General features: G+C 37.2%; 1 long non-coding RNA gene across 1 annotated transcript; it reads left to right on the forward strand.

Annotated features, from left to right (window-relative positions):
• Positions 1-317: 317 nt before the first annotated feature.
• On the forward strand, positions 318-25,307 carry LOC103462665 (uncharacterized). The gene is made up of 2 exons (XR_533374.1): positions 318-390; positions 25,118-25,307. It is a non-coding gene; the product is annotated as an uncharacterized LOC103462665 (long non-coding RNA).

Here is a 25,307-nt window from a genome sequence, read left to right on the forward strand (position 1 = left end):
GTAGAGATGAGGCAGCTTTAGCCTTGCCATTGTGCTACACTGATTAAAAGGGGCAGGAGACACAGTACTTTGGTCATGGAGAAAAGCACAGACACTGAAAAAGTACACATTGATACAGTTACAATAAGAATGCATCTGATGATAAATATAAAACATGGATGCAGTTAGATAAACATTCACACTGTAATTATTGTGAAAATGTAAGCAGCTGCTTTCTGAAAGTAAATTCCAAAATCATGCTAGATGTTGTATCAGAATTTGTAGATTTCATATACAATTATTAAAAATGTTGATCCATTGTCTATATACACTTACTCTTGCAGGTTTGCGGCAGGGTTGCTTTGTGTCTCCAGTGGTCATCGTGCGAGAGGCGGGATACACCCTGGACAGGTCGCCCATCTCTTAAATACACAGTTGTGTTAAGTATTTGGAAATTTACTGCTTAATAATGTAACAATATAACAAAATGAAATATTTTCTCATATTTTAATAAGTTTAATGTGGGTCATTTTWGGTTGGAGTCTATAATCAGTAATATTTTCTAGGCAATTTATAATACAATAAAGTAGCAAAGTTACCTTCAGTTATAAAAATGCTCTATAAATCAAACATAACTTAAAAGGGATTTGACTTTGGAATTTTTTGATGCCTTGAAATTGACCTCTGTCTCTTTAAGAAGTTTATACTCTTTCCAACACTGCGTCTTCAGCATGTCATCACAGCAATGCCTTTAAATTATACCATTTAAAGGCCGCCGTTCTGAGGAGCTTTGGACTCTTCCCCATCTAATGGGGAAGAGTCTCATGGGGAAGAGTTTCTAGTACATAGAAATAGTACATTTCTATGTAAATAGTACAGTTGATTTTTTTCACGCAATACTGCTGCATTTACTTCCACATGGCTGTTGTATCCTTGGCATCCTCACTGACCAGCTTGCTTTAACTTTTTTTTTTTTTTTTATCAATTCCAGAGACATGCAATTTTGGTAATGTCACTGTTGCTACATATTTTCTTCACTTCTTGATGACTTTGTTTCATTGTACGTCCAATGTCTTTTTAATTGTTTTGCACTTTCCCTGTGAGTGATAGAGGGATCTCATCATCAATAGCTAATGTTTTGGAAGCCAACTGTGTACTGTAGCATTTGCTATTGGATCTGAATTGTCAAGAAAATGGGGTTACCCAGAGGCTCGTTCAGTTATGGTAGATTTGTACTGAATATGGTGGATACTTATGAACATTGTTGCAAACTTAGATATGAAAGGCTAAGCATCTATATGCAAACACATCATTTTAACTTTTTTATTTTGATATTTCAACACAGTTGTCCAAGTTATAGGTGGCAACAAAGGTAAAAAAAAAAAAGATCGAAAATGATCTCCGTATTAAATTTGAACATCTGTATTTCATAAAGCTCCTATGAAGCTGGCCTGCTCAACCTAATTAGGTGTGGATCTGAGTTTGGAGTTAATAGATTTGAAAAGGAATATCTGAGGAAGCCTCTATTTTGACAAAGGCAGTAGGGTTGGGTTGCATGGTGCCCATGTGTCTCTGGAGAGAGGCGTCAGGTCCCAGGGTAGCCCATTAGAGTGCACACCCACCCCGACCCCCACCTCCAACTACACAGCTCCCCATATCGAGAGAGACCACAGAAGCCAGACCCAAAGCAGAATATTCATGTTGCACAACCGCGTGCATGCAATACTTTGGTTGGCTTAAGATAACAGTGAAATGTACACGAGCCTGTACACACACACACACGCACGCACGCATGCACGCACGCACGCACGCACGCACGCACGCACACACACACACACACACACACACACACACACATGCAACCCATCCCCTTACATGGCCGATGATGCATATGCACACACAGTCATGAAAAAGGTAGTGGATACATGATGCATGTTTGAAATTAGGAAAATAAGAGAACGAGCTTAATCATTTTAATTGTAAAAAAAAATCCAGTGAATTTTATTGCATCATGTATTTGAATAAAAAGTTCTGGGAATGTTGAAATGAGGAGGAAATCATTTGGATTTGTCTTCAGAATAAGTTCAGGCTGGCAGGGTTGGAGTACAAAATCAGAATGTGAAGGCTTTGTAAACATTATGAAAAAGTCTTTTTCATTAAAAATACTTTCTGAAGTAGCTTAATATTTACAGTTCAACAACTCAGACAAGAAAAATATATATAAATTCACATATGACCTTAGTCATTCTCACTGTGGTGTAGACCACCTGGAATAGCAATTTAGTTAATGCTGAGAACCATTTATTTAGCTCCCCCACCTGTTAGCTTAAGAGCAGTTTTGCTGCCACTCAACTCTCAAAAAGGCGAGTTACTTCAGTAAGTAAAGTACATACTTTACTTACTGAAGTAAGTACATACTTTATTTCATGTACTTACTGAAAGGTGCCCTGCAATAAAGTAGATTGTTATAATTGTAAGAGTGAATCATTAAAAAAATACTTTGAATCACAGTTATGGGTTGTTTCGTCTACTAAAAACCAAACCCTCATCTAATTTAGCTTTAAAACATCTCAAACAAAACAAGTTGGTACAAAATATCTTTCGGGATTACATCTGGTCTACATGACGAACTTCATTGATTACAAAAACACCCTCTTTCCATTCTAGGTATTGTCTTCTCTACGTCAGACATACTGTATTTCCCTCCCAAACACAAACAGACACAGGCACACGCACACCCCCACACGCACGCATACACACGCACACACACGCACACACACGCACACACCACCAGAGCATGTGTTGACTGATGTTTGCTCAGAGACTGCTGCGAATGCCAGAAGTTGGAGGTGCTCTGGGCTGTGATGCTTTGAGTGTGACCTCATGTTCCATTCTGTTTCTGTGCTGCTGTGCCTCGGCTCTTCGTCCTCCCGGGCTGACTCTTCTCTGTAGCTCCAACAACTGCGGTGGGACACCGAACATCTGTAAGCCACAGCTCCACTGACTCTGGTGCCGCTCTGCACTGGGCACATTCCCTCTGTGCAACTGCCACTTCTGTCTATGTGTTTTTCTTGCCGGGCATAAGAGATTGCCTGCAGCACACTTTGATGCTGGTTATGCCCAGTACAACTTGTCCATAGCATGTGCATATGTGCGCAGTGTCACCACAACAGGGACGTCTTGTGTGTCCCGTCACGGAGAGAGTAAACAAATTAACAATCTGGTATGCCAACTACGGAGAAAGAAGGGAATTTGAGCCTATTGGGATGGTGATGTACATTTGAAGTACACAAGCACAAATTCTTAGAAAATGCTAGGCAAGAAAAAAAAGTGTCAATAAAATATTGTCTACCATTAGCAAGACATATGTTGTGCTATTAGGAAAAAGACAAATCTTTTGAGAAAAAATAGAAAATAAGACTGTTTGCTATAATCTGGTTGAATGTATACATGTTTAAAGTCATACTTTAAAGTATTCAGTGCTGTTTAGCAGGGTTCATTCATCCAGTGTCACCTTATCTCCGCACATTGATACCTGCTTACATATTTCAGCTTGCAACAGTTCCCTAAATGCAACAGATGTGCAGCATGTACACTCTTTATGTACACTGTGAGAGGGTCAGCTGTCCACTAAACTCGCGGACCTCCATTTTTGACCATGTGACTTTAATGTCCTTACATTGGTTCATTATCATCAGGGCAGACTTTCTCTAATGGACTGGATTACACTATTGCTTCTCAGTCATGTGACTCAACAGATCTTTTTGTTTTGTCGTGAAAAATCTTTGTAGAGAATACAACAGAAAAAAAATGTTTTATTAAACACCTCATGTTTATTGACTTCTCTTTCATGTTAGTTCTTTTGTTCTACCTTTGTAGTGGCAAAAGATCTTTGTGCATCATCATTTGTGAGCGATCTGAGATGTCAGAGGTGTCCTTTTGATGTGGAGTGCAAACCTCATGTGAGGCACCACCTGTGCAGCTCCTACTGTGTGCCTGTGGATGTTTTAGTACTCTTACATATGTGTAACTAAGTGGGCATAGTTTAGAAAACGCGTGTGTAAATAGTTAGATATGTGTGTAACCAACTGCTTTATAAACAGAATTTGGAAAAAATGGGTGTTGAAACAATTTTTTGATTGTTTTTCGTAGAGATGTGCTGATCAGGTTTTTTCCTGCCGATTCCGATCACGGCCTATCACCGATACCGATCACATAATTATTATGTTTTTAATCATAAGCGCTACCAGTTACATTATGTGGAAAAAGAAACCATGAATTCACCTTAATTTAGACAAAAACTTGTTTTAAATAAGTTTTTCCAAGAAAAAAAACAAAACGGGCATTGTGGAAATTGTACTGCTATCGGTAATACTATCTTTAACAGATTGAAAACACATAAAGGCTCTGAAGAAGCTAAATAATGGAAAGAGTCAAAATAAAACCTCTCAACATTGCCAAAAAATTCAAGTATAAAACTTAACATTCARAGGCAAATACAGGTTCCATTACAATAAACAATCCAGAGTTACTGAATGAAACTTCCTGATAGCATGGCGGCTAGCTGATTACTGCTAGTTCTGATTGGCTGTTTCTGACTGAGCGGAGTAATTATGCAGAGCAAGGAGGAGGTCAATTATTTTTTTAGAGATTATCTGTCTCATGTTAGGACAGCAAAAGTTTTAATACGTATGTAAAATTAATTTTTTTAAGTTAGATGCTGCAGCTTTAAGCAGAGGTTCAGTGTGAGAGTCACTACCAGGTGGAGCAGAAGCGGCGCTCCGTCTGTGAAATATTACTACCTGTAGCCGTAGCAGAGGTTCAACAGCGAGCAGAACCAGCGTCTCACATCGCAGCTCGAAGACTTAAATTATTTTGCGGGTTATTTATTTAGCTTTCTGACCGTCATGCTAATCCGGGTGAGTGTAGCTGTGTGTTGCTTTACCTGCTATCTGATCATATGTCTTTTTTTTTTAACTGCAGTGAGCCTCGATGTAGCCAAACTCCGTCAAGTATGGCATTGTTTTTATGCCATATTAGATTCGTCTTGTTAATGCATTTTGACGAACTTCATCCCCGACCCCAAGGTAATTTTCCGCTGCAACATGCAAACGTCCCCATTCACTCAGCTCGTTATAGTTCCACACGACATCGCTTAGGATTTGTTGCTGCGTGCTTGCGCAGTGTGAAGGAAAGAGGAGACCAGCTGCACAGGCAGGCTGCGAATGTGATCGGTTTATGTGATCGGCAACAAGAGACCGTGATCGGCAATCACCGATCATACACTTTTTCACGGAAATTGGCTGATTATGATTGGTGGCCGATCGATCGGCACACCTCTAGTTTTTCGTTGAGTGGCAGTGGTACAACAGCTCTGTAATTCCTTTTCAGCAGTTTTTGTCATTGCCTTTGATCTTTGTTATACCACTTACAACTATAAGTTACATTCTGTTCCTGACACATTAACACACAAACAAACCTCTCTTTAGTTTTTTTCCCCTGAAACTTAATGTTGTTGCCTACCATGACATCATTTGTCAATAACGGAGAGAAAATTGAATCAATGTACACACAGATTTGCATGACCATGTCAGCCGAGCTCACAAATTACCTACAAGTCAAAGAGCTGATCTTTAAGAGGTTTGGGTATATTAAAAACTGATGCAAACTCGGTAGCACAGAAGATTTGGTAAGCAAAATGAAGCATATGGGTTTATTTTCTTTTCATATGACAATTAATATTGGCTTTAAATACAATGGTACATAGAAAAAGATATTTAGCATTTGGTTTTTTTAACAAAGCTCTGGCACAGCTAGTCTACAATACTTTGTGCACTCAGAGGATAGCTCAAAAGTAAAACGTAGTCTAAATAAAATAAAACATTAGCTGCAAGCACAGTTTTGTGCTTCAAAACTATTCAGTTGTAATCACTGTGACTAATGTTGCCAAACATTTCTATTTTAATAACTAGCTATACAATTCATAGATTCATTTGGCTATTTTTAATGCATTCTTAAGAATTTATTATAGTTTTTAATGTTAACACATATTCAGGTCAAGCTTTTATCTTCGTAGAAGGACATCTAAAAGAGAAAATCAATGCCTGTCATCTAATTTCTTTTCATTAGTTTAGGAAATTTCCAATTCATAAGATTACTCATATATTTATAAGATGTTGATGGCTCTATGTTTTGTCTTGTGCAAACAAGGCCCACAAATAGGGTCTGCCATAACATTTGAAATGAGGCTGGTTTGTTTGTTTTCAACATCTACAAACGATCTTTTAAACATGGCACAAGTAAAACTTCTCTTAAGTCAATCCAGGAAACAACCCAAATGGGAAGACTTGTGAACTTTATCTTTAGTGCTGCTAATGAACAGCGTATGGGGGGAAACCAACATGCTTTATTCCTTCAAATCTCTCTGGCGTAAACTGTTTGATATAAGATGTATGTCAAGACCCGTTGTGAATTGGTTCAGTACAGAGGGAGAAACTAGGAAAGAAGTGGCTGATGAAGCTTGTCTCAAACTCCCATATTCTATCCGGAGTGCATTTTTTGGGACTCGATAAGGGGATGAACGGCCAGTGTACAATAATCCATCTCTTAAACTTCCACTGGAAAGCTATCAACACGCATACTGTGCAATACAAGATTTCAAAATTTGCCTTTACATTATGTTTTTAGGAAATTTCATTTCCACTGTTGTTGCAGAAAAATGTCGAATCTTAGTTTTTGCTGATTTAAGAATTACAGTTTCAGGTAATGTTCTTGTATAGTTCAGCAAATTTTATGTATTATGTTTGTGATGATGGAGTACAAAAGGCTTTTCCTGACGGACCTCCAAAACAACTGGTGGCATTTTGATTTTTCCATCTCAGGAATATTGCTAAGATGACTTCTGTTGTCTTGCTCTGAACTGTAAGTGGTTATTCATGCATTCATTTATTCATGTCTGACTTTCTGAAATTCACTTTTCACCTGTCTTAGCAAAACTTTCGTGAATCGCTTACAGGTGGTTCCAAATGCTTGAGACTAAGTTCTATAAACAACCTAATCAGCCCTCAACCTTTCCAGCTTCAATGGCTGCCCATTCATTTTGGAGTTCACTTTAAGATTTACACAGGAAAGCGCCAGCATGTGTCATTGATCCTTTAAATCCTCAAACCCCCAGAAGGTCTCTGAGGGCCAGTGAGCAAAGTCTCCAGGTTATGCTGCATAACAAAGACTAAGGAGACAGAGCATTTGCTGGAACTCTCTGCCACTGAGCCTTACAACTGTGGACTCAGTAATATCTTTCAAAAAGCTGCTTAAAATTCATATTTTTAAACTGACCATTAGGTAATGGTCCTGTGCATCTGGAGTTTCTTTTTCCTGCTTTAGGTGTTGTACTTCTGACCTTACCAATAGTACACCTACTTCTCTTACCTTTTCAATTATTAATTCTTTGAATTTTGAGGATTTATTTTTATTGTTTTTATTTTTTCATTTTGTTTTTAACATTTCATGTACACCTCTGCTTTATGTATTTTATGCTATACTGGGAAGCACTTTGGGATATTTTTCCATCTGTGAAAAGGGATATAATTAATAAAACATACTTGTTTGCTTACTTTTTCACTTACCATATTGACAGCCCTGGGAAACAGACATTCAAAGAATGACTAAAATAGAAATATATACCAACTTTAGTAACTAAAGTAAAACAAAAGATTCATTAACATATATTTATCATTTTAAAGTTTAATTATCTTTACAACTCATGCTAAACTGTATGTCACCTATCTGCTATTTTTCCTCTAGGTTTGATTGCAGCAGCTTGCACTTGAAAAAATGTTCTGCAATACTTAAAAAATGCAAGAAAACGGAGTTTTCGACTGTTAATCAGCCTGAGCCATCCTCTCTGATTCCACCTCTTCTACCCGAGAGAAAAGGTCCTGCTGATTAGAACAGGCCTCTCACTGAGTGCCATCCATCATCATCTAACCTCCTGCTCCTCCCTTCTGATTACTCTGTTTCTGTATTACACACACTCCCACATTAGCACATCCACAAGTAGCACAAACAGGCGTATGCACGCACACAATATCCGAGCAGTCCTTATTGATTGAATCAGAATTAATTGACTATGAGGTAATCATTGGCTGAAAACAAGGCTGTATGTCAGAGGAGTTGACATTTAGTCGACACGGTAGAGAAGGATGGAAAGTGCGTGTGTGTATCTGACTGTACGTGTGCGTGTGTGTGAGGCCAGTGCCGATGGTGTGCGAAGCATTACACAGTCACTGTCGACTCCACTGTCAGGGAGAGGGTCTGAGTGAGACCCGTTTGGTTGTAAAATCAAGCTGACAGCTTTGTTAACAAGTCCGAACAGATGAGGGGGATTATTTTATTCCATGGCACGAGGATGGTGCTCAGCAGACACCCCTCACATAGCGATGGATTTGTCGGCTTCCAGTGATTTTTCATAAATTTGCCTGTTACAGAGGACGAGGCAGTCCTTACTGTCATCATTAGAATTGAAAGCTCTCTTTAAATAGAGACTGAATCCAAGAGGATTACACCCGTCTTCTTATAATAAAGCAACATATAGCTAAATTAAAATATAATTAACTGTAATTTAGCTTAATAATTTAGTTGTCATCATGACTGATAAATAAAATCCTTGGCGACGCCTTGTTTTTTTGTTTTTTGGCAAATCTTATCCTGTCCATGAAATTATTTTATGGTAGCAAACTGAATGCACAAGACATTTCTGAAGAAGAATTTTGTATATAAAAAAAACATGCAAAAGAAAAAGGAAGCAGATCACAATTGTAAAATGCAAAGGAATGCTCAAATGTATTCTTGCCATTAAAAAAATTACTGGCACACAAAGCCTTGTAATGAATAATCTGGTGTGTTTCGATATATTACATCTAGTATTAATATTTTTAACACATCTAAAGAAAGATAAAATTATCTTCTAACTTCTAAGTTAATTATTCTGATCAGAAAAAAAGGAGTTATATGGTTTTGCAACAATATACTGTAAGTTCAAATGTTAATACATCGGCTTACAGGTCAGAATATTCGATTAGTTTGATTTCTGCTTACAGTGGTGAATATAGTTAAGCCATTGTACTACTTCAAGATTTTTTCATTATTACAATTTTTTTATTGTTCCTTTCTGAGCTTCAAATTGAATGAACAAGGGACAAGGGGACTGTTTCTTTACTGTGCTGAATGTTAAACAGTCAGACCCTTGAGTGCTTAACATTACAGATTAAAACTTCTTTTTAATTCAACTTCTTTGCCCTTTTACATTTGTATTTTTTTATTTTTACTTATTTGCTTGTTTGTACAGTGAATTTCAATAACTCAGAAAAGCTAAGTTAATTTATTTCAGTAACTCAATTTAAAAAGTGAATTTGTTCTTCGTTCAGTGTCAAAAGTAAAACAAGAAACTTAGAAATAGTAAAAAACAACAGGTGCATAATTTCTAGTCCTGTTTATTGCTCCTCTAGTTAAAACAGCAGTAATAACATTTATTATAATTTTGTCATAATACTAAATAATCATGGAATCTCGGGTCAAGAAGGACATTTAAAAAAAGTATTTTCAATTATGCATCGGCAGAGATCTCTTTGCATCTGTGTTTGACATTTCTCTTCATAGCAGAACATGCTTGTATTATGTGTGGAGAATATGCTAACACAATGCGGTACCAAGCTAATCATGTTACTGTCAATTATTCAGTGGTGTCTTAGGTTTGCAAGCTCACAGACACAGGAAAATTAGTCTTTTTACTTGGTGTGTCTTTAAGGCTTGCTTACAGGAACGACAGAAGATGTTATAGACATCAATATTTCATAGTTAATTATATAGGAAATGCCAGTGCCTTTAATATAAATGTGAGGGGGCTGTTTAACCAGCTAGTGTAGTGGTGGGTATTCAGAAGCTTTATGCTTTATTTTTATCTTGACACGTTGTGATGAGATTATGGTAAAGGATTTAATGGGTAAAGTAGAAATATGGATAGTTAAGCTAGGCCTCATGTCTTCCTAAAATGTGAATGTTTACATACATATAGAGAAGATAATTCATGCAATCATTGCACTTGCAAATTTTCTGTCAATTTTGATCAAATCGTTTTGAGTCAGACTAAGTTGAGCTACCAAGGTTTCATGAGCTTATAATTTTTTATGAATATTGTTGCTTTCTTCAAAACAGAGAAGTGAAAATTGTCTGAGATTCATACTGAATTAGCATGTCAAAGGGTGTCGTTTCAAAGTACTGATTTTATTCTTCCAGGTTAGAACAGCTGATTAGGGAATACATTCTTGGGTTTTTCTCTACTACAAATTATGACTAGACCTTGAATTAGACTAGAACTGCATCTCGCAAGCCCTGCGACAGACTGGCGACCTGTCCAGGGTGACCCCGCTTCTCGCCCGGAACGTCAGCTGGAGATGGGCACCAGCAACCCTCCCGACCCCACTGAGGGACAAGGGTGAAAGAAAATGGATGGATGGATGGATGGATGCATCTCGCAAAAAAACAATAGTGCTTTGTTTTTCAAGCCTTTTTTGTTATTTGCCATGATGATTTGTACATAGCCACCTTGATCAGCACCTGATGACATCATGATGGGGTGACTTCTCTGAGCTATCCAATACTGATTCAGAATCTGTTTATTATACTGAGGAGCACAAAGAACTGAGAAAAGGTCCATTTAAATTCTTACTGTGTGACCAGCCTGGTTAATATTGAGTTTTAATGTTTACATGTTATTTAGTTTTTTTAAAATAATCTAATCTTGAAGTCCCAGTAGTTTAGTTTAGTTTAGGTTTTTTTTGCCGTCATGCACCTGTGGTGCAAAAAAAAAAAAAAAACTAAACTAAACTCGTCCAATAAGATTACTTTTTACTCTCTCTGGTTATAATTCCAGATGCAGAACAGACTCTGATATTCTGAAGGCAGTTCCAGTGGCATACCATTGAATATACTGATGGTGACCTTCCTGCCTGTTCAGCAGATCTTTGTTCAGCTATTTCCCATTGGCAGTGTCTGAGTAGTGGGGGTCTGCGTCTGCTGAGGTCCAGATTCTCAGAGAAAGTTGAGACAACAGTCTGAATTTGGACCAAAGTAAGGGCTTATGAAATGTAATATTTTGATCAATTAGATTTCAGCTAATGATTCGCTTTTAGGCAGTGTGAATATATTTATTTTGTTCACTTTTAGTTTTGGGTGTCTAATTAATCATTTAAATACAGAATAAGAGAGAAATTAATTCTTGATTCCATTAGAAAAAATTGTTCCCATGCAAGTTTTAAAAAAAAAGAAATCCATAATTTATTCTTAAAATGTGTAAACGTTTTTAGTTTTTCTAAAGTATATAGTTAATTTTTAAGCAATAAAACCTAACTTAAAACCCAACTATAACCTACTATCACTATATACTATGTACTATGGCCTTACCATTACACTGATTAACATATTTTGATGACTGATGCATTTTCTTTCATGTGACTGTAAAGACATAAACCTAATTTAGACTAGAGTTAAGTGTACATTGTGTCTGCAGCCACGTTTAGATTTGAAATTTGTTAAAGTCTGTCATTTTCTGCAGTTTTAATACAGTAACCTCCCCACACCCCAAATCCAACATGACCCCCAGGGGTAAATGTGAATATTTAGAGGAGGGTAATGCTAGTTTAGTCTCGCTTTTGGGACTAATCACCTAATGAGGGCATTAGGGTACTGTTAGGGTCACGCTGACTTGTGTTTGAGTGTGTCTTGTAAGTATATGGTGCAGGTGATGTCCCTTGACAAAGCGGGACCCTGGGGAGGAGCAGAGGAGGAGACTCAAAGCCCCTTGGCTTGCCTAGCTTGGACTGTGATGGATACCTTGCCCCAGGGAGAATGGCGACAAGAGCACTTAACCGTAAACAGACAAAGACAAACACAAATGCTCCTCAGACAGAGAAAAGATCCAAGCCCCAGACACAGAACAGATATAGCACACACCCAGGTGGAAATGAGATGTTTAGCTTGATGATGCATGACATCTGTAATGCATTCTAATTCTCCCCACCGGAGCACTCGTCTTTAAGAATGATTGATGATGTTGTTTCATTGTCTCAGTAAACACAAGTTAATAAATGAAGGCTGTGTCTGATCACCCACAAAATGCAGTTTTGTTCAAAAAAATTGAAATCATCATGTGGAACCTAACTTGTTTCTTATTTTCCCATTTTTTTCGTCTGTGAAGTGTATGGAGGTGTTTGTTTTTATAGTCTCCCTTAATAAATAGGACTTTTGTGTTTTTACCAGGTAGTTGACCAGTAAAACGTTTTTAACTTTTCATTAAATGGAGCAGAGTAGTGATTTCAATTTCATCAGACCATGCTTTGCACATCCCATTATTACACATGAGAGGAGCAAAGCTCTGCCATAATAATTTAACTTTAATACAATTGTGTTGCTTTTAACTTAGCAAGTTAATCACCCATGGAACCAGCTTGGCAGTTTATTTGGGCTGATGGTGGTAATGTAGCTCAACATATTTTCTACATAAAATATGTTGAGCTATATATCAACATATTTTATGTTGATATATAGCTCAACATTGTTCAATATCCATTTGAACAATGGATATTGTTCAAATATGTGAATGCATCTCAAATCAGGCACATTGYGGTGCTGCAGACATTTAGATAAAATAGTCCATAGAAAGTACTATTTGTATTTGTTTATTTACAGATCTTCATTAGTCTCTACCATAGTAGAGACTATTCTTCCTTGGATTCATACCAACTATTACAATTCAATAATACGTTTTACAGACATCAAATTATATTTTTATTTTTACCTTTCCAAGGAAAGGTAAAGACAATGGAAAGAAGTGAGGTGTAGGTTATCTGTCTTGCACATATTTCTCTTTTAACACTTGTCATTTTTCCTTTTTTCTGTGAACACAACAGGTGAAGCTGAATGCAGAAAAGGATATTGAGTGATCTGATATAAAATCGCAAAGCACATAGCATAATTCACATTTCATTATGTTAAAGTTTTTGTAAACTGAAATAAAAACTTAATAAAGATACAAATTTGCTTATATTGTAGTGGACTAATTATATATTAGTAGCTCATAAGTTTACATTTCAGCTAGTTCAGCTGATTTGTTGWTACTAGGTGGTACAGACGCCTCCCTCTTTTTCTTGTCACTCAACTGTATCTCTAGAAATAAAGATCTTACTATGCCCAGTATTTTTTTCATAAAGGGATCACTGGAGGTCATCCTCCTTTCCATGATTACACCTTGAGATCCTGTCCATTGTCATCACATTGTGTGATCCTGTTCCAACATGCAATGGGAACAGGCTTGACTTGGTGCCGAGGATGTGCCGTAATGAACATCATGTTCTCAAAAAGACAGGAAAAACTGACTGTGAGAAAATAACTGAAAAAGGCACAGTTTATTAGGTTTGGGGCTGTGTTTATGGGATTTCATTTTATCATTCATCCAGAGAACCTTTTGTTAGGTCAGAGACTGATGTTGTATAAGAAAACCTAGTTTTGTTCTTTCCGCTGTAAGTTTTCCCAAAGGTGCTCCATTGAAGGCTTCAGTATTTTATGCTTTCTCCTACATATGTTGTTTTTTAGCTACTTAAGTGTCCAAATGGGTTGAAGCCAGAAATCTGTGCCTTCCAGAAAAGTTTTTCCACATCAAACTTGCTCAGTCATGCCTTTATGGACTTTGATTTATGCAATGGTGTACTTGGATGTTTGAACAATGGTCACTTCAAAATCATTACCTTCATCATCCTTAAGCCAACTTGTAACTAATTTGACATTACRGTTTTGAGGTCATTGTTAATTTGAAAGACCCATTTCCACAGGATTATGTTTTGAGATATTTCCTCATTATTTTCACATAATTTTCTTTCCACATGATTACATTTATTTCGGTGCCACCCTCATATTTCACAGTTGTCACAGTGTTCTAATGCATACCGGGTWCCCCTTTTTCTCCAAATGTAATATTGGTCATTATAACCAAACCCTCAGTTTTAGTTTCACCAGAACACATTTCTCCAAAATGTAAGGTCCTTATCCCAGAGGAAATTTGCAGCAGTACACAATTCTCATTCTGATATGTTCCTGGCTTTCTTTCTTTCTTTCTTTCTATTTTTTTTTTTTTTGGATTATGTAAAAGAAGGAAGTAGTTTGTTTGAAGTGAGCCTTAATACATAACTCTACAAGATTTCTGAAGCTATTTTTATCTTAGTTTAAAAATAATKACATATTATTTTTCTCTCCTTATTCTGCCAATTTGCAAATGTAAATAATTATTATAAACCTTTCTGTTTTCTCTGACTTTATGTGACCCAGTCAGGAAAAAAAAAGTTTATCATTTTATACACTGGATGCAAATATTTTATACAAAACAACAGAAACAAATTGGTGTTTTTCTGTGTGCATTGTATTGAGTACCTAACCTCTAAGTGTTTGAAATAAATTGCATCTATAAATTTGAATCAATATTYAACGACAATGGCCAGTTTGTGAAAATGTTAAAACATACTTATTGAACTAACTATGCTTTTAATGTTAAAAAGTTTGAACTTCCTCAGTTAAAYTAAACTAAAATTAAACTGCTCATTACCGTTTGCCCAGGGTAATAAGCCCTCTCAGAGCTGTGCCATGAGTACTTTCATGCAGTAACTCCTAACGTTTTCAGAAAAGGAAAGAAAACAGCCATTCCAAGTGATTACAGAAAAAAGAACAGCTAGTTGACGTAATGTAGAAAACTGGCATAGTTGGGGGGGAAAAAAAGAATATCTTGCCAATCACTGGGACATTCTGTGCTACAAGGTTTACAAACTAACAAATTAAAGGAATTGAGAATGACAATGTGACTACATATGCTTGCCTTTAGTGTCAGTTTCTTGGCCCAGAGCCCAAAATGAAGAAACCAAGGCAAATGTATGACATGAAAGTTCAGGTTTCATAGAACAGTAGGTAGCTTATTAAACTCCCTTTGATCCCGCTGTCTTTGATATCTGCACTCTCATAAAGAATTCACTTTCAGTAGTAAATATATGTAGTTCAGAGAGACATCATGACACACACGCACACACCCCTTATACCCTTACAGTCTCTTTAAATTATACAAAACAACCTAGCAAACTATGCAGGTCAAAAGATTTGGAGGAAAGAAGTGATCTGATTTAGTTCTCGACTTAGTTACATTTGAGATTTGGGAGATTTTCTCTCAGGAAGGCAACTTAAGTTTTAAGAAAAGTTCATATTTCACTTTGAGGATTTTGTTCTATACTTACTGACTTGCAAATATTAAACAGTTTTACAATTTGCAGTTCTTAAAATGCCTATAAATCTATTTGTAGCAATATGTTGCACTGTTTTACAAATGCACAAGTTTATGATTCATCACACACAAATCGGATAGTAAGGTGATAGAAACTTGGCATGTGCACTTCAGCAATCAGTGTTGTGGGTTTGTGAAAATGAGCTAACAAATGTGGTTGTGTTTAGCTGGCCTGAAAACCTTGTGCCTGTGACCCCATACCCGAGTTGCCATGGCATCTCTCTGTTTGTAATTATCCCAGTTTTGTGGGGGGAAATAATGAGCAGCATCTATCAGAGTCGTGCCATCCCATTGTGTCCTGTCCCGGGCTTTAGCATGACCTGGCAATGCCATCCCTGCTGAGCCCCCTTTGCCCAGGGTCCAGACATGTTTGTTTGCTTTGCCCAAAGGATGACACAGTGCAGAGGAGACGGAAAGGTCATAGCCAACCCTGGCCTGACCTCTCACCCCTCCTTCTGCTTAATGCCAGGGCACTGGGACTGTGATGACTAAAAAACACACATTTGTTCCCGGGTAGATGAGCACAAACACACACACACGCACTCTCACGCACGCACGCACGCACACACGCACACACACACACACACATTGTTTTAGACGTGCAAACGGAAGAAAAGAAACCTATTTACCCAATGCTGCAATCCTGTCTGTTTCTTGCATCGCTGCTTTTTTCAGCTCTTTGATGGATATAGGTGTTCTAGTTGACATTTGTTTTTTATGTCTTGAGAAGCAACAACAAAGAGATAAATCTACTTGATGTCTAAGTGAAAGTTTACTTAATTGGAGCTGTTATGTGTTGTGTTAGTGGAGCTGGAAAGACTCAGCCTCTGCGTCCTCATTAAAAAAGTACAAGCCCACTTTTGAACAGTAAGTGAAGAATTGATTAGAAAGTCCTCGCCTGTTGTGATATCCACTTCTCTCATTGTTCTCTGCTGGCTCAGTACTGCTGGGGTTTTTTCACTGCGCCTTCCAATTACCTTGTGCAGATCAAGAAAGGTGCCAGATTAACTAGAGAAACATTGCTAACACAAAGAGAATTCCTAACTTAACAAGATGTCATTTCTCATTGATAAACCCTGTCAGATTTCCAGTGACTTCCCTTTCTGAATAATTAGGAGGTTCAGATTTGAACGCATACACAGAAACTTCATATATCATTAGAAACAGCGTGCAATGCCCTGTTTAATATTTTAAAAATGTCTTCTTTTCAGTTCAGCCCATGAATATTTCTAATGGCTTCCTTCAACATCTTTTTTTTTAGGTCTTATGAAAGAGATAGTAAGTAGAGAAAGTTATTGAATGAGCAAATTTGATATAATGCATAAAACAAAGTGTGCAAGAACTTGTAGAACTACTTTTAAAAACATAAAAAACATATAAAATTGGTTTCTATGTAACTGTCTGCTTAAAATCTTGGTGCTTTGAGTAAATTAATTTCTATTACAAAGTATGCCAAGAATTGTGGTCTGCTTTTTGGTATTCTTTAAACACATATTTTTCTTGCATGGAGCTTGTTTGGTTTTTATGTCATATTGGTGTCACTTCATCTCTTGGTGTTCACTGAGAATCTGTTTGGTTTAGCCCTCAAATTGGCTCTCATTGATCAAAGTGGTGCACGGATGTCCAGTTGTTTTATACACAAAATTCGGGACTATGTAAGTTTTGTATGAAATGTGTTTCAATCCTATGCCAGCTTTCAGTTCATGTATACAAGTTTGTCGAATTGTGGTTCGTCAGAGGAAATCAATATCGCAAGAAGCATCAGTTTTCTGGGTTGAGAATATATATACATATATTTTTTTAAGCAGGCGACGAGTGACTGTTCAGTTGATTTCTTTTTCCCACTGTGGAATGGTGCCAAAATTGGGAACCACAAAGATGAAAACCTGGCTCTCCAAAGCCATAACAAATGGACGTTGGTCTGCCTTGCATCAGCTGAGGGAACTTTTATGTGGATGTGATATCATTTTGGACTGTGGAGTTCTGCAGAATATTGCACTGGACAGTTGGTTTTAATTTGGAGCCCTGAAGTGTGGTGAATTGGTAAGGGTCTGGAGACTGTCAAACAGAGGCAGAACCTCATTTGGTGCTGTAAAAGTCAAGTAGGTCACTTTTGTTTTGTGGGGACCAACATTTCTGATTTTGTTTGTGCCTTTTCTTGAGTAATTAATCATCTTTCATTAATCTTTGTTATAAATTTCGGGGGCAAGAATAGCAATATTTCAAATAAGTAGCGGCATGGGGTGTAAACTGGGATTGTTTCAAGTTCCCCTATTCTATGGATGAAAGTTGGAATTTATCCTTTAAGATTAAGTCTTACTGTATTGGGCAGAGAGGAATTTTCTGGTAATTAATATTTTACCCTTTTAAAGAATGTATGTTTTATTTGCATAATATCACAGTTTTATCAAAGTTTGCCTTTTATGTTGTCTGCAACTTTCTGTTTGGAGCTATTTTTGAAGTTTCTTAAATGATTGCTGTGATTAGTTGAAGAAAACTGCATTATTCAACTCAGGTGTGTTGAATCAGAGATGCATCTAAAAGTTCTGGGCTTGTATTTGCTTGTTGATTTTGATGACTGCATGTCACAAAATGTAATGTTTATTGCCGTTTCATAATTAGTTAGCAATTTGAACAACCTTGTTGCTGACATGTGCTATACAAGTAAACTTGACTCAACAATCAAAATTGAAACTGATTGTCTTGACCAGTTACTAACAGTAAAGCGGCTTTTAGAAACTAAAAAGCATCAAATGTGTTTGGTTTTGACATCAAATCAAATGCAATATAGAAGATGGTGTTCATCGCATTGGAAAAAGTTCGGGGTGGTTAGGCCATCTGGCATACTGGGCATTGCCTGTTGGGCTGACACGCAACTATGAACCAGCCCAACGTTGTCATAATTCATAATTTTTAATTCATGTTTTTGTTTTTGAAGAAAAGTGGGCACATCCAAAACAATSTCTCAGYTCTTCTCAGTCCTTTGACCAAAGTTATATTGGACAGAAAATTATGTCTTTGGACGAACCGCAGAAGTGTAATGGTGTGTAGAGAAACTGAGAGGAAAAAAGGCTAAAAAGCCTGCAAGTAGGTACAGGTTGGAGATTCCACATATTACACTGACCAATTATTAATTTCTTGCAAAAATAATTGACTAACATGTCTCTGAATGTTGTGATGAGTATTTTTGATTTTTATTTTAAGGCTGCACTTCGAAGCATTGATACTGATTTTTTTTTTGTTCAACTACATATAAAACTCTTTGAGACCCTTTGGTTGGTTTGGTTGTTGTGAAATTGTCCTTCAGAAGTTCACACTTCTGAAGGACAATTTCTATAAATGTGCAAAGATATTTTCATTCCTTTCTCCACAACAAATAGGTTTTGGGTTYAGGATTTTTTTTTCTTTAAGTCCTAAAGGTTGCAGGACTGCATTGGATTTGAATGWCCTTGTGCTRTTGCTTATTAAAAAACAAAAATACAAGTATTTTGTTTTTTGCTTGTTTAAGTRACTRAAAGTCTTTGAATTTCTTTCCCTMAAGAGTTTGAAGGCTGGGATTGGCTTTTACACACAGTTTAATAAATAACTGAGTTCATTTTTCCACCTTTATGAGAGATTTTTGTTAAATGAAGTCCTATTAGAAACATCCTTTATTGTCTCTCAAAGAGAAAATTCAAGTAAAGTTTATTAATTGGTTAAATTCTTGTGAATTGTAGAAATCTTGTGAATAACCATTTACTCCTGAAGAAATGTAGTCACATTAGGAGGATCAGTAGCCATCATCTCCTTCGCTGAATTGTGATTTCTTACCTTCTGTAAAACGGTTACCTTTTCTCAAATGTATATTGGCAAAGAAAACAATGAGGAGACCTCCACCCCGAATACATCCCACTCTCTCTTTCTCACACAGACATTGATTGTGTTATTATGACACTCCAGGGAAAGTCTGCTTAAGCCTCCTTTTTTGCCCTTTTTCCTCATTTGGAAGCACCTCATGAACAATTTACCCTGTGCTTGCTAATGGTATTTCACAAGGCGCTGTGGGATATCTTTTATACATCAATAAGGGCAATTATCAGCTTAACTGGGAAAGCAGTGTCGCCAGCTCAATCATGCCTTTCTCCCCTGTGCTCTACACCAGTGTACTCTCCTGACATGCCTTGGTGAAACGTAACGACCCTGTCTGAATTAAATGCTGCATTTRCTTCAAGAACAAGTCATTAAAAACTGTCATGAAACCTTTAGATCAGTGGTGTCGAACTCATTTTCATTTTGGGCCGTATCGAATATTGGAATGTTCTCAAAGGACCGGTTGTTCCAGAATATATTGATAAAAACCATTAAGTTGTTAAAATATTAATAAATAGATGTTTCAGCATCTAATAAGTGTTTCTTAAAGTGAAATTATATTGATAATTCACACTGATTAGTCCAACCAGGACTTTGTGATTGTTTTTGTGTTTTCTTGCTATCAAAATCATAGATTTTGTAGTGACAAGATAGGAATATTTGTCAGGAATTTTTACAATATTTGCGCTAATATATGATGTTAAATGTGACTTTTTATTAATTKCTGTATCAGTCACATATATAACTTGACATCAAGTGAGGTTAAATYAATGTTTTTGTCCAGTTTTGAGAAAAAATGTCAGTAAAATCAAAAAGAATGTGGGGATCTGTTGATTTTGTATGAATTTTGTGTATTTGTGAAAAACTGGAGGGACTTATTGATGTAATCTGGAGTCCGGAGGGCCACATAAAAAGCTACGGCGGGCCAGATTTGGCCCCCGGRCCTTGAGTTTGACACATGTGCTTTAGATGAACATTGTAAATAATAGAAAATTGAGCCTATTTTATATTTTTCAAACTCAGTATATTAGTCTTGTAAAAACAGATATTTAATTTAAAAGAAGTGACTCCTGAAGTTGTTCACTTTGTATAGGTCTGTTAATCTGAAAGTCAGTTTCAGATTCAATAAAAGAGGGCACAAGAGGRCACTACCATCGTAGTTGTAGTGCYCATTGTCTTTACATGAGCTGTATCTACAAAGAAGTTGACCTCCAATTTGTAGAATAATAGCTTTTCTTCTAGAAGCCCTCTCTTTTGAGTTGCAAGTACTCTTACAACTCAAGGATGAAAAAATAGATATGAAAAAAGTTTAGTTCATTTTACCCAGCAAAGCACAATCTTAATTTGAAAGAGTGCCCGCTGGCCTCTTACGCCGATGCGTTCATATCCCTGACACCATCTCTCTCAGTGCCAACCRAGCCTCTTCTCTTTTTTTTTTGTTCTTTAGTCTCTTTATTCATTGCCCAGCTGTCCTGAGCTGGTGAAGCACCAGCTGGCTGAACAAACCTAGGATGGTATAGTAGCTGTAGACCTCAGTTGCCCACAGAAGCACACATGCTTTTGTGCATGGCTCCTAATGCAGCTTCGAACCCGTAGTTATGAACAAGAGGGTCAGACCAGAGCTTATATTTATAACCACACCACCATGACCGCCGCCGCACCATTGCAGTAATCACCACAGTGCATTGAGACTGAGTGGAGCAGACACTTGGCTTACTTCAGATGGGCACCGGCCAGCTTGGCCCCACAGCCCAGCGGCTCTGAAATGAAATCATAGATGAGCTTTACCCTGTCAGCTCAGAACTGGCAACCCCGTTACTCAGAGGAGACGAGAAAAAGGAACATGATAATGTTTCAGCTTAATAATTTGAAAAGGGAGGTTTTCATTTGTTTTCTCTTGTGCTTTGTATGGTGACTTGTGAGTGTGTGGTTTCAAATTGCACAAACTGATGTTCTCACCAAAAGTGGTTGTCATACATTTACTTGGATTGCAGGATTTTGTTTTTGACAGATAAATTGTACTTATAGTTTAAATCAGAATGATTAAACAGTGTAGTGCTAATTAATAGGTTTTGTGTTTATAGACTGATTCAATTAGTCTTAATATTTTTGAAAAGCAAATTTCAGGAGGCTCAATTCACAGAAGTGAAATACACTAAATAGACTAAAGAAAACTTTCCAACTTTTGCTTAAGACTGAAGATTTTATTCTTACGGCTAATAAAAACACATTTAAAAATTAGAACATGAAAATGTATGAGTAATACCTGCATAAATGTTTCGACTTTCAAAACTTACTTTTAATSAAACAAACAAGACTCTTCAGAACACATATTGTAATTTGTTAAACGTATTCAAGCATTTTTAAAACCATATTTAGTYGATAGAAATGGATACTCTGTAAGTCCTTACATGACCACCTTAGATTTTTTTTCTTCCTATCTATACTTATTTTTCTGCAGAGACTCAGAAAGATGTGACTGTGGTGGTGCCTTATTATGGAGGTGTCACCACATAACTAGCCACCACAGTTTGACAATGCTACATTTCCCCTATGGTTATCGATCAAGAAGACACATCTTGCTAGGGCACACCAGCAAACACATCCTTTAAACTGTCTCTCTGCATGTTGAGGTCAGCTTCAGTGGTCTTGAGGTAAAGGAAAGTATACGCCACTGTGCCAGCCTAGACGTAGTCTGCATTGASATGGCCATTTGAGGTTTTAGGTTACATTTTTAATGGCTTTCTGTGGATGTCTTTCAGAAAAAAGGCAATTTGACAGTATAAGAAAAGCCACAGAAAGGCAAACTGAGCTCTTGGGTTGGTCGTGTCAGTCATATGGCTGGAGAGCACTAGCCATAAGCTCATTAGCACACCCCAGAGTTTGGAGAACACTGGATGCTGGGTTTGGCTTGTGTGCATAAATAGTGACAAGATGATGGTTGTTTTCAGCTCAAGCTATACAAATGAAAAATATTCAGGCAGTGAAAAATGACTTGATTTTTTTTTCAAGGTATTTAAGTAGAGGGAACAATAATATTGTCATTTCATAGTTGTGTAGTTCAGCAATTTTTATAGTCAAAATGGGGATTATAACACTRAGTATATGTCATCCATATTTCTTCCACAGTTGACTTTTAATGTTTAATGTTATCTGCAGTTACGGGATAATGATGACCATGACTAATTGCAAAAGTCAGAACAAACCTGTTTGTAATACATGGATCATTAAATTACTATTTCAAATTTCARATCATATTTAAACAGAATTATCCTATGTTAATAGTTAAACACTGAGACAGGATTATCTGTGGAGATCCTGTGCAAGCTATGAATAAGCAATATGGCAGGACAATGGAAAACCAAACAAATACAGACCAACTCAAATAAAACAAACCAATAACTTCAATCAAAACAGAAGCCTTTAAAACACTAACCCGTCTCTTATGTTACCCAATAAAATAAATTTGATGATGATGCCTAGGGCAGCCTAGACAGATGTGTGTGAGTGTTTTGATAACATCAAAATGGACAAACACAACTACAAACATGGTCATGCCATCATCAACATGCACACACGTTCGGTGTGCTCAGCCAGCACTTCTACCTGCTCTCAAGAGAAAAGTTACACTCATGTCCTGGAATCTATTGAGAAGAAGTTAACCAACCCAGATGCCTGTCATGCCCTGGTGGAAGTTCTCCATGTGGAATTTCAAGCACTGAGTGAAACTCTGGAGTTCAGCCATAAAAAAACTAATATCACTTGCTGCCAAGAACCAAATGTAATATAAAGAAGAACTGGTCCACACACAGAACCCAGTGTTACTCCACATGTAACCTTCAAAATAGGTATACTGATATTTGAAGACTCTTTAGTATCTTACACTAAGGATACAGCCATACAGATGTGTCACTGGTGTTTGCCCATGACRTATGTAGTGCAGCAATTTGATSCTGTGCCTATGCCTGTGCTGTAAACAACCCTCCGCCACTGYTAAGAGACATGAGCCTAGCTGAACAAGGCAGCTGTTAATGTTAATTCAATATTTGGAAGCTTGACCAACAAGGACTAAACAGCTTCAACTTCCTCCACTCCCATTCCTAAAACTATAAGCAAACTTCAATTCTAAAGCATCACAGGAAATTGATGTCATTGTTCACAAATTCTCCTTCTGTTCGCTGTTTGGCCCGATAGAAATTCTACTGGAGCAAATCCAAAGYCAATGGRAGAAAGCCCAGAGTGTGCTGTAAGCAAGAATTGAATCGAGTGGAGTAGCGCAGGAAGCCAGTGGCCAGGCTAACACTGAGAGGCTAGAATGTGAATTGTACTATTGCTTACTCCCCTTCCCACCCACAAACCCACTTCTCCCATCAGACAGGTGCGCGTGTGCATGCCCTGACCTTGGGTGCAATGCAGAGCTTGTCTTTATGAGGCCTTGAGACATGACATTTGTGGCATTTAACCCCCTCATCACTTCGTGACCCCCCACTCGCCCCTCCCTCTGCTTTATACTGTCATTCTCTTTTCACCCTCCTTCCTTACTGCCCCTCTTTTCTAGTCCATTCTTGCTGCATATTCATCTTCTTCCACCTACCTTGCTTCCTTGTKAAATCTCTTTCTGTCACTGACTTCAGCCCTTTAACCTGGCAAGTAAACAACAGTGGTCCAGGTGTGTGTGTGTGTGTGTGTGTGTGCGTGTGTGTGTGTGTGTTTGTTTGCAATACCTTGTGAGGACCATTTTCCGACACATATTAAGTTGTGGGGACCCACTGCTCCTTGTGGGGACTGAAGCCTGGTCCCCACGAGGGGAAATGCTGTTTTTAGGTCAGGGGTTAGATTTAGGACTTAGGTGTGCATTGACTTTTGGATTGAGTTAGGGTTAGGATAAGAGTAAGGATTAGGCTGTAGAAATGAACGGAAGCCAATGGAAAGTCCCCACAAAGATAGCCACGCAAATGTGTGTGTGTGTGTGTGTGTTCACTAGAGGTAACCAGACAAGCAGAATGTACACCTTCCTCTCATGCAGTTAGGAGCCTGAAGAAGGGTAGAGAGATCTTGACAAGGTCAGTAAGCTTTGTAGCTCATAATTACCAAGGCAGGGTCTACAGTATATGTCAAAGCTGGCAGACCATGCAGGGTTCAATACACAAAATGAGCCTGTATGCTAAAAGTGGATAAAATGTGTCTAGTGGGATTCCTGGTTTTAGTATTGCACTGTAATAAACACATTTTGTGACACATTATTATTAATAAATATTCATATTTATTTGGTTCAGTTCATATGCTGCTTTAGTCATTTTACAAATCACCAGATTTAGCAGCCATGTTCATTGATCACACAAGGTAATACAAWACATGAATTCATTAATCGAACAAGAGATTAGCAAATAATTTAATCACCAACTCAAGCATTCATTTGATAGAATTTTGATTGTAATTTAAGCAGAAAAAACTAAGTGTGTTGCCTTACAGCACATCAAGAGAGTTATAAAGTAAAAAAAAAAGTTGTGGTCTGATGCTGATGTGTTATTCAGCAGTGCAAATATTGTCAGTGATGTTTATTCAGTTCTACTCTCATGTAATGATTGGACAAAGGTAGAAGATTTTCATTTGACTTAAATAATCTTTAATCATTCAGAATTTTTGGGAAATCAAAGTGTCACCCCCTTTTTTTTTAACAAGTTCAAAAGAACTGTAGTAGGCTGAAGTGAACTGATCAAAGCAGTGGCATTTTCTCTTTAAATGAAACTGTCGATCTGATGAAAAATACATTTCACAAAATTCCACAAGATCGTTGTCTTGTTAGACGACATATTTCAGCGAGAATGTTCTTTCTTTGTTTCAGTAACAGATTTTGCACATGTAAATTTTACTTTCTTCTCTGAATCGTTCTTTGTTTTTTTTGTATTCTTGCAGGCTTTTTGCTCACATTTGCAGTACACAACCAAAGCGACGGAGATGATTGACTAAAGCTCAAGGTTCCTGTGTACAGTGTCTTATTTTGCAAAGCCATCCTCAGTTTAATATTATTTTGACTGTGCAGTGTACATTTGGAGTTGAATTACCTCATATGTGTAATAAAAAAGTAAAATTATGTTAAATGCTT

The sequence above is a fragment of the Poecilia reticulata genome, linkage group LG3, assembly GCF_000633615.1.
Source record: "Poecilia reticulata strain Guanapo linkage group LG3, Guppy_female_1.0+MT, whole genome shotgun sequence".
Classification (NCBI taxonomy): Eukaryota; Metazoa; Chordata; class Actinopteri; order Cyprinodontiformes; family Poeciliidae; genus Poecilia; species Poecilia reticulata.